Source organism: Herpailurus yagouaroundi, unplaced genomic scaffold, assembly GCF_014898765.1.
Source record: "Herpailurus yagouaroundi ecotype Mexico unplaced genomic scaffold, PumYag 77, whole genome shotgun sequence".
In the NCBI taxonomy this organism is placed as follows: domain Eukaryota; kingdom Metazoa; phylum Chordata; class Mammalia; order Carnivora; family Felidae; genus Herpailurus; species Herpailurus yagouaroundi.
In genome coordinates, this window is record NW_024412388.1 from 32,229,681 (window position 1) to 32,249,057 (window position 19,377).

Consider the following 19,377-nt stretch of genomic DNA (forward strand, 5'->3'; position numbering starts at 1 on the left):
GCTCTTTCTCCACATGGATTTTTATCCTCCAGAACCTCTTTCTCCAGAATAGGGTGGACTTTCTTACAGAATGGTGGTCCCATTCTAAGGGGGAGTGTTCTAAGCAGACAAGCCCCAGTAATTTCAGCAGACTTGCTAATGTCCCATTGGCCAAAACAGGTTACAATGTCAAGTCCAAACCCAGTGTGTAGGGAATCCCACAAGGATCTGACTACTGACAGGGGTTGTTCATTGACACCAATGTGTCAGTTTACCATACCTCCTAAGGCAGATCTTTCATGTTGTTTAGAAGGCAGTCCACCAGGCTTCTGTGTCAGGAGCAAAAGCCACAGCCAGTCATTCTGTACACATCGGGAGAGAAAGAGACTGCTGCCTGTTTATTCAATAGTTCTTTGCCTGATGTCTACACCATGGCCTGCTCCCTGCTCCCTAAACTGGGAGTCTCCCCAAGATTCTGTTGGAGAGAACAGCTTACATCTCCTTAGTCAATTTCTCCATGCTGATTTAACCACTCTGGTTTTCTCCATAAATTGGATTCTATCTGCTTTTTGTCTTCTAGAAAGTCTTCAAATTTCTCTGTTCTCCTGGAGCCATGTTTTCTCGTTTTCTTGGGCAGATATGAATATATTCTTTTTATGTGCCTTTCTATTATTTCAGCGAAATTTGATGAAGGGAAGGGTTTGTATGTATTTCAAACATCATCTCGAAGCACACGGAAAAAGCAAAAGAGTTTAAAGTTTATCCTTTTAGTAAGAGGAAAAGAACGTAGTGGGATTCCTGTCCCGGTAGGTAGGGGTGCACCCGTGTGGCAGGAACGCGGAAGAGGGGTGGTGGTTAGACCAGAGGACAGTCTTGCAGTTTGCCAGTTCTGAGATGGTGGCCTTGCTGGCACTCTTCTTCCTCGGGAATCCAGGTTGATGAGTTACCGCTGACCATTTTTGTTCAAGCGCCATCTGGGTCTCGGATGGCCTTTGAAACTGGCCTTTTAGTGAATCTAGTTCAGACTCCTCGGTTTGCAGTTTCGAAAACAAGGCACAGAGATGGGAACAAAGGTCACCCCACACATCAGCAGCACAACTGGGGTTCAAACCCGTGCCTCCTGCCACAGAATCCCGCGGTCTTTCCACCACGTGCTTCCCTGCATCTCACCCCCGTCTGCACCTCGGAGCGTCCCTCAGAGAAGCCCAGGGTCTTACTGTCAGCCACGAGACCAGGCAGTACCCCTCACCCCAGGATACCCAGAGATGAAGGATTTGGGGCTATAGGTGCCCCAAATGAGACAGATGTCTGTCTGGCCCTTCCTCCCAAAAGGCAATCATTTGAGCTGGAGATGACAGCCGCGTTTGGATCATAGATTCTCCTTCTCCCTCCAGCGCCCTCTCTCCCCTACTCAGTTATCTATTTACCTATCTATTTACGTGAGCCTTTTTTTTTCCCAATGAATTACGTCTGCAAGGCAGTAAAATGTTATGTATTTGCAAGGCCCATAATCTTTAAAAGCCCAGTGATGCCAGCTCCAGACAGCAGCGAGCTCCCTCCAGTATGTTAATAGATAGTATTAGGGCAATAATGAAAACACTTGAGACAAGTAAGCTCCTATCAAAAGCTGAGTAATAGGGCTTCGCCGAGTGAATCACAATGCAGAAGAGATTAAGACGTCTGCCGTTGTGCAGTGTCTATTCAGACTAACAGCTGCTCCGTTTCTGATTAAAATGGGGTTGGGGAGACCTTTCCGAGCAAGTCCCCTTTTCATCCTGCCTTGTCCTCACCCTTTCCACCTCCACCTCCACACACGGGCACCTTCATTTGCACTCAGCCACAGCCATTCACACACATGCTCGCACACACACACACACACACACACACCCCTCAGAACAGAGTCACAAACACACGTTGCGTCACACACAGAGCCGCAGCCACACACACACAGCCATCAGCGCTGACACGCAGCCACACTGATGCATCCACGCATGCAAACACAACCACATCCTCGTGCATAGGCACACATGCGACCACCTCGCACACACTCACCGCCTCAGCCAGTCTCTGACACGCACATCATCATTATGATCTGTCACCAACACGGTCTCATATATGCGTGAGATGGCAACCTGTCACACACACACTCTTCGGTCACAACCAGACACTCGGAGACAACCTGACCAGAGTCACAGGACGCACACATACCCGGCAGGTCATGTACAGCCCTAGCAAGCCGTTCGTGTGCAGATTCACACTTGTGATCACGGTTAGTCGCACACACACAGCCCTTCATTGGCAGGCCATCAGGAGCACTGCTACCCACATGCAGTCACTGTAAGAGACATGCACACATGGTCACGCTGACACGTGACCACAGCCCAGGCACATAGGGAAGGAAGTGATGCTTTTCCTTACACATACAGGGCTGGTCTGCATCCCTGCCAACCCCCAGCCGTGAGCATGCAGTATAATTCACAGATACATCCGGGCACACACGCAGCCCTAGGCACCCCTCTGCACGCCCCTTCAGAGAGTGACCCAAGAGGCAAGACTCAACTACGAGCTCAAGGGATGGCCTCTGAGATGGTTCGGAGGCCTCCCGAGAAAATCCTCAGGGGCCAGGTATCAGGGTCTCCATTTTCCAGTCCCTGCAACGCTGTCTCACCACGGGGGAGATGGAACTGTTTCTGTGGAGTCTCACAGCATAGAACTTGACCTTGAGTGGACCTGCAGATTTAGACGTAGGAAAACTCAGAGCTGTGCAAGCAGAAATGGCTGCTTCAGGAAGGAGTGAGCGCTCCGTCAGTGGAGGTATGCCCACGGAGGCTGGACAGCCACTTGGTAAGGGTGATGAAGAGGGACTCCTGCATGGCACAGGGGTGAACACGATGCCCTGCAGGTCCATTCCAATCCCCATCCTGTGCCCCGACGTCCTTTGTGTCCTCTTTTCACACCCCTGCCCCATTAAACGACTCCCTTCTTCACCCCACTCTTCAGATAGGAGAAGCCAGCAGTCTTGACCTTCCACTTCTCCCTTTACATGATTTCTTCCAAGATCATCTTTCAGTTGATGCTTTCTTTCCATCTCTGTCCCTAAATGTCTGAGACCCGAACTCTAGGCCCAGGGGCAGAGACAGGTGTAGTTAAGCCAGCAGTTATTCAGGGACTCAACTTCTACCTTATTCCGAGAGACCTGGCAGGGCCTTTGGAGACTGACCTGGGCATCTCCTGATTGAAAGGCACTAGGTCACCAGAACTGGGCAGCCAGAAGGATCTTTACTAGGCGGCTGATCAGTCCCAGGGCCAGGCTTTGAAAGCATATGAGGACTTCCACTGGGCTGCAGCCGGTGGCCGCAACTCACCACCCGCCCAGCGTCCTCTCCCCAGGCACCCATCTCCACCCTGGCGGGGGGGGGGGGGGCATCTCGCTATACCTTTCTCCCCAAGCACACCGCCACCCCCCCCAACCCTGGGATGCCTTCCCCCCTTGCTCCCAGCGATACCTGCATTTGTCCAAAACCCACCCACCCACCCTGCAGGCACCATGCAGCCTCAGGAGCCCTGGGCTAGAATCAATCCTTTCCCCATTCTTCCTCCCACAGTCATTGTTTTTCTCTGCGAGGACGTGTACCATCTGTCTTCTGCTCAAGGGGCGGGGTTAGGCAGAGGGCTCCTGCTGCTCAAGGGGGTGGGGCAGGAGCTGACTGGACAGGCCCAGGAGCCAGGAAGGGGAACTAGTCCCTCAAAGTGTAGATAGAGCCAAGGGCATAGTTGGGAAAACAACTCTCAGGTTCAACCATGGTGTGATTGGGGCATGGGGACTGAGCCTGAAGGGGCTGGCTACACTGGGGTCTGGTGGGTCAAGTTGCTTCAAGTAGAGGAGTTTGTTATATGGCCCAGAGACACCTCATACAAAGGAATAAGGACCGCAGCAGGACTGGCATGGGAACAGGGTCAGATTAAGCTAGAGGTGTCTGGGATTCTGGCCAGGGGCTCTATTGGGGTCTGCATCCCACCTTTAGGAGCCTGTATGGATGGCTGCCTTGAAGAGTCAGAGCTTAAGCAGAACCCAAGGGTCATATCCATAGGGTGATACCCCAGACAAGAGAATTAAGAGCCGTGGTCAGTACCAGAAACCCAAACCAAGATGGCCTGGAGGAGCCCTTCAGAAGTAAGGTAATCTTTTTTTTTTTTTAACGTTTATTTCTTTTTGGGACAGAGAGAGACAGAGCATGAACGGGGGAGGGGCAGAGAGAGAGGGAGACACAGAATCGGAAGCAGGCTCCAGGCTCCGAGCCATCAGCCCAGAGCCCAACGCGGGGCTCGAACTCACAGACCGCGAGATTGTGACCTGAGCCGAAGTCGGATGCTTAACCGACTGAGCCACCCAGGCGCCCCAGTAAGGTAATCTTTTTATGGAGCCTGGTAAAATCTGTATCCCAGGAGCTTGTCTGGGTATTTAAAGGAGCCACAAAATGTCAGCACTTACCTCTAACTATCCTGCATCTGGGCCATCCATCCACTTGTGTCTCTCTCCTATTAGATGGGGAACCTCCCCAGGAAAGACCACGTCTTATGTCTTTGCGTTCTCCCCTCTGGCTTTGCATAGTGCCTGGCACGTAACACATTCCCGGTGACATTTCAGTTTTACCTCTGCTTCTGAATCTGCGGTCTGGACTTGACCTCCAGGCCACACATAGCTGCTACCACCTGATTTACCTGCAGTGGGTCTCCTTCTAGTTCCCAGGAACAGTCCTGCCCGACCTGAAGCTGGAAGGATCTAGAGCCTCCAATTTGGCCTTTGGCTGCTTGAGCCCAAGTTGTGTTGGCTTCGCTTAACTGGCATCATCTCATTTGCTGTTCATGAGGCCAGATCGTATCCCAGAACCCATCTGACATCACAGTTCTAGATGGAATTTCAGCGTATTCCCTGTTTATTCATCCAACCAACATTTCCTCCCCGTCGCCAGTGGCCAGCTGTCCCCAGTCTTCATCTCCCCAGAGCTGACATTACTCTAAAACCAGTGATCACATCCTCCTTCTGAAACACTTTCTTTATTTACCTTCTAGGGCACCACCCTGGCTTGACTCGTCTCTTCCTCTGCTCGGGGTCCGTCGTTAGTTACCCCCACCATCTCCCCAGCTTCTTAGTGATGCATTGCTCCAAGTGCTGTCCTCTTACCTCTTCTTTTTGCCTGCCCTCACTTCCCAAGGGACCTGCTCCAAGCTCAAGGCTTTAAAACCCCTTTATGTGCTGACCACTGTCAAGCCTCAGGTGTGTTTCTTCAGCCCACATCTCTGCCCTGAACCCTACCTGCTTGCTCAACATTTCCACCCGGATGTCTGTTAGCCTCAAACTTTAAACAAACTCCTGATTACCACCTCCAACCTTCTGTCCCCATAGTCTACTCGAACTTGATACATAGTAACTCCACTAATGGTAACTCTTCCAGTCACTCAGCCCCAAGACCTTGGGGTCATCTCTCAACTCCTGCTCAGACTCGCTATGAACTGCCCTCATCTCATGCCTGGACCACTGCAGTGGCCTCAGACTGCTCTCCCTGCTTCTGCCCCTGTCCCCACCCGAGGTGCTGGCCCCCTGCTGGGTTCTTACCTACCCCTCTGACCCCGCCGCACCTCGCCCTGTCCCGTGTGTCATCCCCAACTCTTTGTTGCCAAGAGCCTGGCTCCTGTTCCTCCTATTCGAATTTCCGGGTGCTGACATCATCTGAGAAGCAACAGAGAGGACACTTGTGCTCCTGCCCCCTCTCTTCCGTTGGCCCTCTATCACCTCAGTCCCTACATTCTTAGTGGCCGTGCTTAGCGGTCTTGAGCAAAGAAGACCAGGCCTCAGTCCAGTCTCTTGGCCAACACCTTGGACCTAACATCAGGACGGGGCCCCTGAGAGGTTGGAACGTTTCTTTGGTGCAAAGCCCTTATGTTCCCCCATCTCCTTTAATCTCCAGGTGATCCTGGGAGGCAGGAGTAATTTCCCCTTCCTCTGGGGAGGGGGGGCAGGAGAAAAGAGAACCTGCTTGACCACAGCTACACAGCTAGTCAAAATTTGAACCCAAGTCTTCTGACCCCAGGGCTCCTGCTTCTTCCACCTCTAGCGTCCTTAGAGATCAAGTCACCCTCCTCTCTTCCCTCTCAGCCCTGTATCACACTTCTAGAAGGGAGCCCTGAAATCCAGAGGTGGGGAGTGTCTTTCCCAGGGTCACAGACTCAGTGACTGAGCCCAGAGGGGTCCCCAGCTAACGCAGAGCCAGTGGGGGGGCCCACACCCCAAGGCCAGGCCCTTCTCCCTTGGGCTCAGCTTGAGGTCCAGAGGCCTAAATAGCACAAGCGATGTTGTCTCCCTCCTCGGGGAGGGGAAGGCAGTGGCAGCAGTTGTGGCGGGCGGAGAGAAATTTCCCCTTTCTGTAGATTGGATCAGTCACTCTCAGAATTGATGGCAACGGCTTCATCACGAAGATCTAATGCTTTAATTATGTTGTGACATGACCTGACACGGGGGTGGCATTTGATGGATTCTCTGGTGTCATCAGCGTGGCCCTGACATAGGAAAGTGGCAGAAGGCAGGGGGGTGGGGGAGGAGGAAGGGCTCCCAGTGGGAGACAAGTCCTCTCAGGTCCCTCCACCTTTCCCTGCTCCTCAGGTCCCTCCACCTTTCCCTGCTCCTCATCTCCCGGGGCAGCTCCAGCAGCAGTGGGAGAGGGCAAAACAGCTTCTGTGTAGGAGAGGGTTGATGTGCCCTCTGGGATGGACTGGATCCTGGAGGGGGGGGGGGGGCCGCCATGAGTGCATGTGTGTGTGTGCTTGTGTGAGCATGTGCCTAGATACACAGGGACAGGTCTGAACAGGTGAGAAGATTCGGATCCATGTTGTAGAAGCAACAGCTGAATTGCTGTCTGGCCTGTAAAGAAGGTCTAGAAGGTGAAGCGTGGGGGTGGGGCACGGGGTTGGTCCACGGGAGCAGACGCGCTCATGCAGTCTTGGAGGGCAGGGCTGGGACCGGTGGAGGGACTCATGCCGGGCCACAGTATAGACCACCCAGGGAGCCAGTGAGCAACTCGTCCCTGGCAAAGGCTGCCAGGGCTCGTGTGGAGGGCATTCCTTCCCCTGGGGAACACCTTACAACTAATGGCCTCTGGGGCTAGGATTCCCTGTATCTGTGGGTGAGCCACTGAGTGTGTTTCTCTCCTTGTTTTACTGTCAGGGCTTTGTAGTGCCCTCAGTGTGGCAAGAATAAGAAGCAAAGCTGCTCCCCTCAGCCCAAGTTCTTTGTCAGGATGCTAGATTGTGCAGCCCCTGCTCTGCTCCTGCGGCCGGGGCTCTTCCTCCCCAAGCTGGACAGTCCCACTTTTCAGCGAGAGTGGAGGCTGGCAGGGGAAGGGGGTGGGGATGCCCACCGGCAGGGTCCACCCCGGGTCAGGGGCCCTGCCAGTCTGTCCTCATGACGACCTGTGACCAGGAGCGAGTGGTTAGCCCCGCCTCACAGGGGATGCTAGAGAAGCTCAGAGACATGGAGTTGCCAGCCCAGGGCTACCTGACCCGGAAGGGGTGGATCAGATTGGATTTGGCAAATGCTTGTGAAGTGGCCCCTGCATGGCAGACCCTGGAGAAAAAGCCGCAGATCCGAACCGCAGTCTCTGCCCTTGAGAAGCACAATGCTTGCCCACAGCTCCCTCTCCTTCAGATGTCCCTGCTCTTTCCACTGCTCCGCTCTGCCCCGGCTGGGGGCTTGGGGATGGCAGCCCAGAGTGGGGAGGGCGGGAGAGCTAGAGAAGGTGTCAGGGGACTGGGGCCTGGTTCGGTATGCTTCAGTCGCCAGCCCTGCCGTGGGGAAAGCAGAGGTGGAGAAATCACAGACTGGAGGGGCCTCCCGAGCTCTCTTCAGTACTATCCTCCCCATCCTACCTCACCCCATCCCCTCGTGGGGCAGAAGGAGAAACCAAGGCCGCTAGAGAAGAAGAGAGAGGCCCAGGGTCACTCTGTGTGTTAGCACAGGAGTCAAGATCATGAACATGGGCTCCCGGGTCAAGGCTTGACCACATCGGTACCCAGGGGGCAGGGCTGCCAGGCCCGGCCATAAAAGGCTTCCGGGGGAGCCTTGAGCTTCTTCTAGAAAGAGGAGTTAAAGAAAGTCTGGCCAGAGAGGAGATTCATGTCAGGGATGTCAAGATGGGGAGAGAGCAGGAGCTATGGCCTGGCTGTTCTCTAAAATCCTGGATGCCCTGCAGGCTCTGAAATGACACCTGAGGGAGACGTGAGAACAGAAGGACCTCGCAGATACGAGCGGAGCAGCAGTGTGTGAGTCCGGGCGTGGACAGAAGCAGGTGCTCACACGTGCTGCCCAGAACCTGCAGTCCGGGGGCAGCGGTAAGACTCTGCAGAGCCCCGAAGTGTGGAGTCAAGGGTCTGCACAGGTGGGGGCTGTGAACAAGAGCTGGGTCAGAGAGGAGGTGCGGGTTCTCCCCAAGGAATCTGTGTCTGGATGTAACTGGTATTCTAGTGTGACTGTGGAGCCACCATACGCCTTGGTGTGCCCTGCTAGGTGACCACTCCCCCGGGCTTAGCTGTGGCCAAGTATGGTTGGGTGTCCCTGTGTGAAGGTGTTAGCAGGTGCAGCCATGCGGCCATATCTGGTCAGGCTGGTTGGACACCTGTTCCTGTCTGACCTCCCTAGTCTGGTGTGTACTTGGAAGCAGCTGTGTGTTTAGTGAATGCAGCTCTAGGCATAGGCATGGCCCCTAACATAGCTCTGTGCCCCCTCGTAGCCACATTTGTGTGGAATTGTGTGGCCCTATTTGCGACTGTCTCTGAGGTAACCTTGGCCCTATGGCCTAGGGCTCTGGGCTGCTGGGGCTCTGTAGCTAGGCAGCCCCTCCATCACAAGACACTGTGTGTCTTCCTAAACCATCACCGTCAGCTGGTTTCCAGCGCATGGGCAGGGAATCAACACCAAGACCACCTTGGGCAGGCCCAGACTCTTCTGCCCTTAGGTCCCTGGGCCCTTCCACGGCTTTTCTCAGATGGAGAGAAGGGCAAAGATGTCACTAACCCTCCCTACTAGGTCTCACGGGGAGGGGTCATAGAGCTATCTCCTCCGATGGCCTCATTTGGCAAATGGAGAAACTGAGGTTCAGACAGGAAGTAACCTGCCCCAGATCAAACCCCAGGATTATGTTCCAAACTTGAGACAAAGCTGAGAATACCAAATGTGGAAACCACATTTCACAGTTTCCAACACAGGCTTTAACGTGCCCATTTGACAGATGGGTATTAACAGTGGGTATCAGAACTGTTCTGGCCTGGAATTCTGGTCCTGACTCCACACCTGATATGTGACCTTGGATCATTCATACCCTTCTCTGAGCTTCTTTTTCTCACCTATAAACTGAGAGACTTGATGGGTTTGCTTTTTAAGTGCCCTGTTCTAGCATGGTCCATGATCAGTCCTAGAGGCTGGAGGTCAGTACATTCTGGGAGGTCGTGTGCACCTGTTGGGTGATCACTATTCAAAGCTTAATTATGGGTGAGTATTAAGCATAGCCCAGAGGGGACAGCTGTGAACTTGGGGTCACACAGTGAACGGGTGGCAATATCAGGATGAGAAGGAAGCTAGGCCTCCTGACTCCTCACCAACGCCCCCTCACTGCACCCCAGAGCTGCTCCCGGGACTCTCTGGGCCTATAGGTGTCAATGACTTCTTGACACAACCTCATGGGCCTCCCCGAAGCTGTCTTGCCATTTCCTGAAGTCATATGCCTGGCATGTCCATGCCAGGCAGGTGCTGTGCTAGAGACTCTTCTTCCCATTCCCTTATTTAATCCTGGTGGGAGCCCATTTTACAGATGAGAAAGCTGAGGCTCGAAGGAGTTAAGAGACAATAATTGCTCATACTTTTGAGCCTTTCTTGACTGAATGCAAGACCCTGTGCTGGACACTCACTGAGATGAGGGGAGGGTGACAATCCAGCCTCCAAAATATCCCTCCCGAATAGCGCCAAGACCTGCATGGGATCTGCCAGCCTGATTTAGACAGCAATTTGCATACAATTTACCCGGAAAGCTGCACTGTGAAAAATATAATTACTTTTTTAATATTCTTGCTCTGATGCGAATGCTTACCGCCCGGTAATGAATTACTTGCTTAATGAAGATAAACCTGAATTGGAGATGCACTTCAGAGAGCTGCTGGGGCAGCCGACTTGAAGCCATCATTTGCAGCTGTTAATCTCTGAAATTGATGCCCTTGTTGGTAGGATCATAAATCGAGGGGAAAATCTATGAGCTCCAGCGCCTCCAGTAACTTACTCTGTGGCACTGGTGGAGTCACTCGGCCTCTCGGTGTCTCAGTTTCCTCATCTGTAACCATCGTATGGGGGTATGATAGAATCGTAGAAATGCAGGCATGGAATGGGCCTTCATTCAAGAATGATCGAGCATCTACAGTGCGCCAGGTAAGAGCCAGAGGGAGGAAGCGATTTATTTTCAAAGACACACATAGACTGAGGGGCTTGGGAACCAAAACTACGCAGCGTAACCACATCTCTGCTCACAGATGCTATACCTGGATCCTTGCTCCTAAATGGACTCTAAGCTACCTCCCGGCTGCTGGTGATGGAAGAGAGCACCAGGTAGGAGTCAGATCCTCATAGGAGGAAAAAACCCTGTGGTCTGGTGTGGCCACTGGAAACTGACTGTTCTTGTACCTGATGCTGGCCATTTCCGGGGACCAATCAGAGCCGAGGCCAAGACTCCTAAGTCCCCCTTCACAGCAGTTTCTCAACACATACACCCAGGTGAGGGCTGAGGGTTCCAGGACCAGTCTCCAGCTAAGTAAATATGTATTTACTTCCTTCTATGACAAGGTATTATATCGGGTCTAGGGACATAATTATGAATAAGACCAACAGGTCACAGCCACAAAGACCCCAAATTCTAGAAAAGTGTGGCAACCACTTAGAAATAACGAGTCAACTAATAATGAAGATAATGTCAGATAGTGATAAATGCTATAAAATTTTTTAATGGATAATATGATGTAGAGCAATTGAGGAGACTGTTTTTACTTGTTAGTCAAACAGACCTTCCTAAGGAGGGGACACCTGGGCTAAAATCTAAATAACACTAAGAAATCCTTGTGGGCACCCTGGCTGACTCAGTCGGTGGAGCATGTGACTCTTAATCTGTGTTGTGTGTGAGTTCGAGTCCCACATTGGGTGCAGAGATTAAATAAATAAATAAGAAATCATCTTTGTAAATATCCAAAAAAAAAAAAATGTGGTTCCAAGTAAGATCTGAAAAGCAGGAAGAAGCCAGGTCACAAAAAGCCACATAAGTTATGGAGGGGATTTCGGATTTTATTCTTAGTGCAAGGAGAAGTCGTTGGATGTTTTCATAAGGGGAGTGAGATGATTTATTGACATTTTAATAGATCATTCTGTAAGAAAAAAAAAGAAAATCTGGATAGCTCTATATCTTTTTTCGGTAGCTCTATATCTATTAAAGAAATTGAATTTATAATATAAAAATTTCCCACCCAGATGGTTTCACTGGTAAATTCTATCAAATATTTAAGGAATAAATAATACCAATTGTACACAAACTCTTTCAGAAACTAGACAAAAAAAGAACATACCCCAATTCTCCTATTGGTTATTTATTTCTGCACAACTATCCCTAAATGTAGTGGCTTAAAACAATACTTTATTATTATTATATCTCATGATTTAGACAGGCCACACAGTGGGGTTGGCTTGTCTGTGCTCCACAATATCTGGGCCTCAGCTGGGCTGAGATGACTCAAATGTCTAGGGATTATAACAACTGGAAGCTAGCATAGCAATGTTTCTCTCTCTCTCCATATGGCCTCTTGGTTAGCGTGGGTCCCCTTACAGCATGGTGGTCTCATTTCCTGCATGGCAGACTGGGGCTCTAGCTGTGAGCATTCCAAGAAGACCGGAAGAAGTTGCAAAGCTTCTTAGGACCTAGCTTTGGAAGGACACCTCTGTTGGTCAAGCAAGTGCTCAAGTCAGCACAAATTCAAAAAGAAGAGAATTAGGCTCCACCTCTCAATGGAAAGTAGCAAACAATTTGTGGCAGTCTTTAACCTAACACACCTCTGATGCCAAAACCTGACAAAGACATTACAAGAGAAGGAAATTATTGTGCAATATTACTCATAAAAAAATGTAAAACTCCTTAAGAAAATATTACCAATCAAGTCCAACAACATATATAAAAGAGAAAACATTATTACTAAGTGTGGTTTATTCTAGGAATGTAAGTTTAACATTACAAAAAAAATCAATCCATTTGGGGTGCCTGGGTGGCTTAGTGGGTTAAATGTCCAACTCTTGATTTCAGCTCAGGCCATGATCTCATGGTTAGTGGGATTGAGCCCCTCATTGGGCTCTGTGCTGACAGTGTGGAGCCTGCTTGGGATACTCTCTCTGCCTCTCTCTGCCCCTCACCCACTCATTCTCTCTCTCTCTCTCTCTCTCTCTCTCTCTCTCAAAATAAAGAAAATAAACATTAAAAAAATCCATTTAATTCACCACATTAACAGAATAAAGAGGAAAAACCATAACATTGTCTCAATAGATGCAGTAGAAGTACATTTGACAAAATCCAACACCCATTTATGATAAAAAAAAAAAAACCTCTTAGCAAACTAGGAATAGAAGGGATAAAGTATATCTATACTGAACTTACAGTTAATACCATACTTACTAGTGAAAAAAAATGAATGCTTTTCTCCACTTTAGGAACAAGGCAAAGATGCTTGCTTTCATTGCTTCTATTCAACATTGTACTGGAAATTCTAGCTAGCCAGTGCAATAAGGCAAGAAAAGGAAATAAAAGGCATAAGGATTGGAAAGGAAGAAGTAAAACTGCTTTTATTTGTAATAAGGGATCTTTAAAACAACTAACAAACTCATAAAAGAATTTGACATATTTGCAAGATACAAAGTCAATATGCAAAAATTAATTGCATTTCTATATATTAACAGTAAGCAGCTGGAAAAGGGAAAATTAAAAAAAAACTTATAATAGCATAAAAAGCACAAAATACTGGGAAAAATAGGAAAAATCATGCAAAAATCTCTAAACTAAACACTATAAATCAGTGTTGAAGAAGACCTAAATAAATGGACTGGTAGACTATGTTTATGGATTGAAAAGCTCAATATTAGTAAGATGTTCGTTGTGCCTAAATTGACCTATATGCTCACAGCAATCTCAGTCAAAGCCCAGTATGGTTTTTTGTTGCTGTTAAGATGACAAGATTATTCTAAAATTTATGGGAACATTCACAGGAATTAAATAGCCAAGATAATTTTGAAAAAGTTTAAGGACTCACCCTAGCTGATCTAAAGAAATAGTTTATACATAACCCACTTTGGGTTATTGGTGTGGACCGGATGAGAGATGACAGGAACTGGGACTCTGGCGAGAGTAAAGGCGATGGAGAGAAATGGAAATTTGGAGCTATATTTTGGAGATGGAGGCAGCACAGTGAGATCTGTAGATGATTGTAAGTGAGGAGTGATGGAAAGAGAAGAACTAAATGTAATTTTTGCTTGAGCAACTGGGTCCTAATGGTGTGACTTAATGAGATGGGAACAGTGGTGGAGAGAGATGAAATAGGAGAAGTGTTGAGTCTCTGTTCCATGTGTATTAAGTCCGAAAGACCCAGGAAGCCTATACGGGGAGGTTTCAAACAGGCTGTTAAATATATAGGTTTGGAGTTCTGGGGAGAGATCAAGAACTGGAAATATAAATTTTGGAGTCAGTGTAGAGATGATACATATGGGCCTGGGTGAGATCACCTAGCCTGGGGAAGTAGACAGAAGGAAGAGGAGGGAGGGCCAAAGATTATTCCCTGGAGCACTCTCACCTTCAGAGGGAAGAGAAGCAGTAAGGCCTAACTCAGGAGTCTGGAAAGAAAGGTGGGAGGACAATCAGGAGAATGTGATGCAGGGAAAGTCACGGGGATCAGAGAGGGGAGACGAGAGACATGGGAGGGGAATAACTCACATTGCTCCGTATCTTCCATGTGCCAGGCACTGGCTTGGGACCTTCACGTGCGCTGTCTCAGGACAACCTTGTGCAGTAGGTATTATTGTTCCTGAGACTCAGATTGATGAACTGACTTGTCCCAGTCTTATAAGCAGGAAGCAGGGAGCCCGGCTCTGCAGCCAGACCTGGCTTTGCAGTTCTTTCTACCAACCCCAAGCTGCTACCTTCTCCCGGTGCCTCCAGCAGGGGGTGCAAGACTAGGGGAAGGCGCTTAAGGGTTCCTTGTTTGTAGATTGTTCATCTTTCAGGGTTATGAGGATAAAATGAGATAATCTGTGTTAAGCACCTGGTAGTGCTTGTTTAGCCCTTGCTCAACAGTGATGACTGCGGCTGTATGTGCAGAGCACAGAGGAGTCCTATGGTCAGTGAGACCACTGCCGGGGGAAGGGTGCGGGGGAAGGTTGTGACGGGCTCCAGGCTTCTTGGAGAAGATGTAGTGTGAGCTGAGGACTCCACGGTTCCAAACACTGGTCTGTGATGAAGTTTCCAGTGGCTCCAGGGCCAAATGAGAAAAAGGACAATGCAATAGGTTTTACGTAACGCCAAATGTGTTCCAATGTAAAGGATTGCTCTCTTTGTTTAATGTTTGTTTATTTATTTTTGAGAGAGCGCTCACGCAGGCACGCGAGAATGCAGGGGAGGGGCAGAGAGAGAGAGGGTGAGAGAATCCCAAGCAAGCTCTGCAAGGTTAGCGCGGAGCCTGATGCAGGGCTGGAACTCACGAACCTGTGAGATCATGACCTGAGCCAAGATCAAGAGTAGGACGCTTAACCGACTGAGCCACCCAGGCAAGAAAGGATTACACTTTCTCTTGAGATTATGTCCTTCCTACTTCGTTGGTATTAAAGGATTCTTTTTGTGAAACCACGGTGGATAGACAGTGGTAGTTATATTTTAAATATTGTTCCCGATGAAATGAAAACGTGGCAACCTTCTTTCATTCTCCGAACTTTCTTTTGAAGTTTTTAACTGGTTAATGAAATTCAAAACTATGAGAACCACTGACAGCTGGCGTGGAGAGGGCATTCTTGGCAGAGAGACCTGCATGTGCAAACACAAAGGTGCAGGGAAAAGCACAGTGTATTCTGGAACCGCAAAAAAGTAGCAAGAGTAGCAGGGACACCTGAGGAGAGGGGTTTGCAGTGAATCTGAACAAGGGAGCAGAGGCCAAGTACTGGGGTGGGGTGGTCACCACGCTGAAATACCCGCCCTCAACCTTTCAAAGGACCAAAGTGAAAAAGGCGGAGTCCCTCTGGCCTGAGCCTGCGCCCCAGGGCATCCCATGACTGTGCGGGATACGTGTGTGCGCATGTGTGCATGTGCACATGCGCACAAATCCTTGGTGAAGAAAGGAGTCCCGGAAGAGGACAGCGTTAAGGACCAGAGGGGCCTGGCCTAATAAGTGAAGAGACACACAGGATGGAGAGAGAAACCAGGAAAGGCAGTGGGGAGAAAAGGAAGGAGAACCCCAGGACTATCCAAGTTGGGGGAGCAGAGGCTGCATGTCTGGGCACAAGTGTGCCTGTGAGTGTGTGTGTCCCTGAGATCTTGCGTGTCTGTGTGTTTGTGCATTTGCACCCTACATAATGTGTGTTTATTTTTCCCCTTTTTTTTTTTTTTTAAAGATTTTTTGATGTTTATTTATCTTTGAGAGAGACAGAGCACGGGCAGGGAAGGGGCAGAGAGAGAAGGAGACACAGAATCCAAAGCGGGCTCCAGGCTCTGAGCTGTCAGCACAGAGCCTGACGCGGGCTCGAGCTCATGAACCGGGAGATCGTGACCTGAGCCGAATTCGGACACTTAACCGACTGAGCCAGCCAGGCGCCCCACATGTGCCTATTTCTTACGCATGATGCTTGAAGGTGGAGCTGGGGGAGGGCAAGTCCTTGAACCCATGTCCTTGTCAGCCTTGAGAGCACTCCAGCTGGAGTGCGGGGGCGGGAGAGGCCCTGTGGGGCAGGGGTGGCCTTTCCAGAGCCCTGCTCCCAGCCTGGCTCGGTCGGTAGAGGCTCAGTTTGCCTGTCTGCAACGCCCCCACCCCCCTCCTCGGTGTCTCCCTCCGAGGCTGGTCTTGGGCTCCAGATGGCTCAGCTCACTGTCCCTGTGAGCAGACCCAGGTCAGCCTGGCCGCCCTCCTCAATGCCCACCTCCCCCCTGCCTCAGGTCCCCTCTTGCAGGTTTCTCCCGAGTCAGGCCTCTCTGATGGGGCTGGGTCATGGAGAGCAGGCTTCCCCTCAGTGCCTTGCCTTTGCCACTTGGCCTCTTGGCCCACGTCCAGGAGCCTGCTAGGGGGAGTTCAGCAGAGAGAAAAAGTGGGGCAGGGTGGGCGGTTGTGTCTGGGCCGTGATGAGGGTACCCCGAGAGTGTGTGTCTGTGTAAGTTGGAGCATGACAGGTGTATCCGTGAGCAAATGGCATGCCCGTGTCAGAGCGCCCCTGGCAGCGCTGATGTGTGAGTGTGTGCAAGACAAGACTGTGTGTGAAAGTGTGGGGGGGGGGAGGGGCTGTGAGTACAAGCTCACATTTATCAAGCGCCCACTGTTAGTCAGGCAGGACGCTAAGTGCTTCGCTCAGATTATCTCATTTAGTAAGTGTGACAGCGTGTGAGAGGGTGAGAGAGGGGCGCAGAGGGCGGGTGGCTGGAGTCCTCGTGCACTGTGCCCCAGCAGGGCCACCCAGGCAGGTGTGAAGCGGGCCTCGGGCCCGTCACCATATGGAGGCCGGCAGCAGGAGGGAAGAGGCTATTCCCTGGGGTCCAGCCCGGCTCCCTGTCCCGTCCTCAGCTCTTCCCAGGGATGGGCTGACGACTGCCTGGTTCTTGTGTTCCCTCCCACTGTGCTTAGCACGGGCTTAACCAGGTGCTTAACCAACCCCTGTTCTTCCATAGAGGGCGAGGCAGGCCCTTGGAAACGTCTGTGCATTGGTTCAGCCTGGTCCTTACTCTGTAAATGTCACATGAAGGGGAGGAGAAGCCCCATGGGTCAGAAGCCAGGCCTCACAAACAAAGGAAGGAGTGGCTGCAGCTGTCTGAGCTGAGCCAAAACGGCTAAGGTGCCATTAGACTCACCCGAGGCCTCAGAGGCCCCTTCTTTGGCCCATTGCTTTATCCCACTCCTGTTTGGGTCTCAGGTAAGTGAAGGTGCTTGGAAGTGAGCACCGGAGTCTCTTGTCACCCCGGTGGTAACACTGCAAGGATTTCTAGAGGAACAGTGACAGGAAGGAGGGGGAGGGAAGAGGGCGGAGGGAGGAAAACCATGGAGGTAAATGGAGTCTCTCCTGTCCCCTGCATCAACCACCCTGTGGGGGCAGGCCAGTTATTCAGAGACATGCTCTACAAGGATCAGAAGACCCAGAACAGCAGCCGTGGGGAGGGCTTCCGGGAGGAAGCTGGCGGCCCTGGAACACAGGTTTGCCACAGGGAGGGGTCGGAGTTGGGGGAAGAGTTCCAGGAAGGGCCAGCAAGTACGTTTGGGGGTCAAATGCACCTCCGAAAGAGCACGTCACCTCCCACCCCCTCCCTGAGATGGTAGTTTTCAGGAAAATACTAGTATTAGTTTATCATTTGTTGAGTATTTTGAGAGAAATACGCTATTACTCCTGCATGAGGAAATCAAGTTTCAAAAAGGCAAAGGTACTTGTCCAAAGCCTCACACAGAACCAGCGCCGGGATCTGAACCCAGGGCTCGGCTTCAAGCCTCGGGTACTGACCAGCTCGTGTCACACTGCTGCCCACGCCTCAAGCCCACCCCTGCTAGGTCTCGGAAGTTGTGGCACCAGCACGGGCCAGGCTTTCGGGCTCAAAACCTCAGCGTCCCCTCCACCACCACTTCCAGCAGGTGCCAGATCCTGAGTATCCTTCCTCCTCAGGGTTGCAATCAGACGGCTGTGGATTCCGATCCCAGCTCCATCACTTGTCAGCTGGGTGATCCGGGGAAGTCACTTAACCTCTCTGTGCCTCAGTTTTCTTTACTGAGGGAAGGAGAATGGCACTTAGAGGATTGTGGTGAGATTTTTTATGTTTATTTATTTATTTTTAGAGAGTGAGGGAGGGGCGGAGAGGGAAGAAGAGAGAGAATCCCAAGCAGGTTCCGCACCGTCAGCGCAGAGAGCAGCTGTGGGCTTGAACTCACGAGCCATGAGATCGTGACTTGAGCCAAAGTCAAGAGTAGGACACTCAACCGACTGAGCCACCCAGGCGCCCCAGGGTTGTAGGGAGATTTTAACCAGTGAATGCCTGTAAGGAACAGAGCACAATGTCCGGCATAATAGATACTCAGGAAACATGAGCTATTTTTATTTCCACTAAACTGCATGCTGTGCTCGTAACTGTCCTGTACAGGGACCTGTCACTCCTGCCTCATACCTTGCAGACGAACAAGGCAGACTGGCCGGAAATTCCAGAATACATCATGCTACCTGCACCGGTCTGGCTCAGGCTACCATAACAAAGCCCACAGGCTGGGGGCTTAAACAATGGAAATTTATTTCCTCACGGTTCTGGAGGCTAGAAGTCCAAGATCAATAAAAAGTGTTGGCAGGTTTGGTTTCTCTGAGGCCTCTCTCCTTGGCTTGCAGACACATGGCCTTTCCTCTGTGTGTCTTTTCCTGTCTCTTTGTGTGTCCAAATTTCTTCTTCTTATAAGGGAACCAGTCAGATTGGATTAGGGCCCACCCATATAACATCATTCAACCTTAATTACTTCTTTAAAGGCCCTGTCGCCAAACACAGCCACTTTCTGAGGTATTGGGGGTTAGCTCTCTAACATACAAATATTATGGGGGACACAGTTCAGCTCATACTATGACGTTCCTTTTCCGGGTGTTTGCTCGTGTTGCCTTTCTCTCTGCCTGGAACACTGTCCACATTCTCTCCTCCCATCCCCTGAAGACAGCCTCCTACTCATCGTCTAAAACTCAGACAGAGCATCACCACCACCAAGAAGGCTTCCTGGCTAGACTGCTATCTCCTCTGGCCTCCCACAGCACCCTACCCATAATCGTGGCATGCACCACACTCTAAGAACTGTCTTTTCATATTGCCTGTCTCCCCTGCTCAGGTAGATGTCTGTTGTTTTGATCTGCACAGCATTTTCTCTGCCCCTTCCTCACGTGGAAGAAATGACACTCCCACTGGTACCTCCCCTCCTCATGGCCTCATTTAACCTTTCACCTCCTCACAGGGCCCATCTCCCCGGTCACCCTGGGGTTAGGGCTTCAAGATATGAATGAGGGTAGGGAGGACACAAACATTCAGTCCACAACAGTTGGTGAGAAGGTGGAGGAATTAGGACTCTCATATCTTGTTG

The 19,377-nt window shown here is 50.7% G+C and overlaps 1 long non-coding RNA gene across 1 annotated transcript; it reads right to left on the reverse strand.

The window, feature by feature from the left end:
• Positions 1 to 364: 364 nt before the first annotated feature.
• On the reverse strand, positions 365 to 4,858 carry LOC121026943 (uncharacterized). Its single transcript, XR_005788508.1, has 3 exons — positions 4,472 to 4,858; positions 2,648 to 2,709; positions 365 to 1,007 (listed from the first exon to the last, which is right to left on the reverse strand). It is a non-coding gene; the product is annotated as an uncharacterized LOC121026943 (long non-coding RNA).
• Positions 4,859 to 19,377: the final 14,519 nt, after the last annotated feature.